Here is a 2,441-nt window from a genome sequence, read left to right as displayed (position 1 = left end):
GCAGTGGTGAGCACTTAATCTAGAGTGAGTGGAGAATAGCATGTGTGGAGTGCCATCAGGTTTTGGGACACAGATAATAAAGTGAGTTTGGGAAGATTGTGTGAGTAAACCTGTTAGGCCTTGCAAAGAAAAACGCTCCATGGATCTCACCAAAAATGACTCTTATCCAATGCCTGGTCAAATTCAGCCCAGAGATACCATTTCATGTCAGTATCACTCTTCTTCAAAACACATTCTCAGAACTCACCCATTGTACATCATCTGTGCCATTGTTACTTCGAGATTCCAATGCATTCCAGATCATCTTTGCATATTCTACCCTCAATAAATATAAAAGTAACTCTAAACTCTGCATCCTGTATATCCTTTGCACCTTATTCCCATTAAGTTCAGTTCACACAAACCATTGTCTTTGCAGATATCCATTGGATGCCAAACATGCAATGTTTTGATTTAAGAATTGCCAGCCTTGTTTTCAAATTCCATTTTGGCCAATTCCTTCCTATCTCTGTCATATTCCCCAACCACATACAACTCTGAGATATCTGGCCTCATCTAACACTGGGCACTTTGAGTACCATTACCTTTAAGTGTTGCACAACTGATCTGGCTTGAGGCGATGGAGCCTTAATCCCTGGAATTACCTCTGTAAATTTCTCTGCATCTTTTCTTCTCCTTGATGCAAATTAAAAACAAACTTCTTGACTAAGAATTTGACCATCTGCCCCAATATTATCTTATGTGGCATGGTGTCACGTTTTGTGTTACAACTTCCCAAGAAATGTATGTTATGTAAAGACAGCATAGTCCCAGAGGACCACAGGGCTGCTGGCTCATTAGAGAGAGATATCAGTAATATATTATTACATTAAAGGTATGAAATCAAATCGGCTTATTGTTGTTGTTGTTCAACATGCATCAAAAGCTCCTGCGCACTTACAGAAGTCAGAATGGTCAGGGGAGAAAGAACTGGAAGTATCAAATCTGCTTCACTTCCTAACTTTGGACCATTATATCAGTTAGTTGTCTGGAAAGCGAATGTTCATAGAAACACAGAAATGTTAGGGTGCAGAAGGAACCCATTCAGCCCATTGTGCCTGCACTGACTCATTAAGTGAGCATCATGACCTGGTGCCAATCGCCTACATTTTCCCCATCCCCTTGCACATTATTTTTATCTAAATAATCATACAATGTTCTTTTGAGTGCCTCAATTGAACCTGCCTCCACCACACTTCTAGGTAGTGTATTCCATTCTCTAACTACTGGCTATCCGATTAAGTTTTTCCTCACTTCACCTTGTTTCTTTTGCAGATTACTTTAATTCTATGCCCTCTTGTGCTTGTTCTTTTACAAGTGGGAACAGTTTCTCCCTAACTACTTTATCCAGCCCGATCATGATTTTGAAAACCTTCGTTGCTGAGCCTTTTAGCCTTCTTCTCTCCCAGGAGAACAATCCCAACTTCTTCGGTCTGTACACATAACAGAAGTACCTTATCCCTGGAACCATTCTTGTAGACTCTTTCTAAACTCTCACCAGTGCATTATATCCTTCCTGTAATGTGGTGCCCAGAAATGTACACAATCCTTCAGCTGAGGTCTAACAAGTTTCCTGTACAAGTTCACGATCACATCTTGAGCTCTATGGCTCTATTAATAAAGCCAAGGATCCTGTTTGCTTTACTTACTGCCCTCTCTCCTGTCCTGCCACTTTCATTGATCTGGGCACATAAACACTCAAGTCCCCTTGCTCCTGTGCCAGCTGAGATTTGTACTTCTTATTTTATATTGTCTTTTAATGTTCTTTAATGTTGCTTTGTAGGCTTACAATAATTGCACCTCACTTTCCCTCACTGCTGTCTGACTTGTGCTTTGCTACAATTTCCCAGTCATGGTAAAATGCCAATACTTCACTTTAACTGGGGTGTTCACAGACAGGTTGATTCTGCTCTGACCTAATATCAATGAAGTCAAAAACAGAGTGTGCTTGAGAAACACAGCAGGTCGCAGAAACTTCTGATGAAGGGTAACAGGATTCAAAATGTTAACTCTGCTTTTTTTCTCAACCAATGTTGTCTGACATGCTGTGTTTCTCCAGCACACTTCTTTTGTTTCGGCTTTCCAGCATCTGCATTCCTTTGTGTTTATCAATAAAGACAATTTTGACTTTTAAAGTTACCAACTGGTAAGGGACGTAGGCTGGCTGTCCATTCTGGTGGTGAAGAAGCCCCCACAATTTTGCCTGTGCACTATTAGGTGTCAAACAAATATCCTAGTTCAGATTGAGCCCTTTAGATCTGAAATGGGCAATTATCAGCAAAGCCATTTCTGCGATTAAGAGAGATAGTAGGAACTGCCGATGCTGGAGAATCTGAGATAACAAGGTGTGGAGCTGGATGAACACAGCAGGCCAAGCAGCATCAGAGGAGCAGGAAAGCTGA

The sequence above is a fragment of the Rhincodon typus genome, chromosome 19 (genome assembly GCF_021869965.1).
Source record: "Rhincodon typus isolate 14 chromosome 19, sRhiTyp1.1, whole genome shotgun sequence".
In the NCBI taxonomy this organism is placed as follows: domain Eukaryota; kingdom Metazoa; phylum Chordata; class Chondrichthyes; order Orectolobiformes; family Rhincodontidae; genus Rhincodon; species Rhincodon typus.
Note: the sequence above shows the minus strand (reverse complement) of the source record.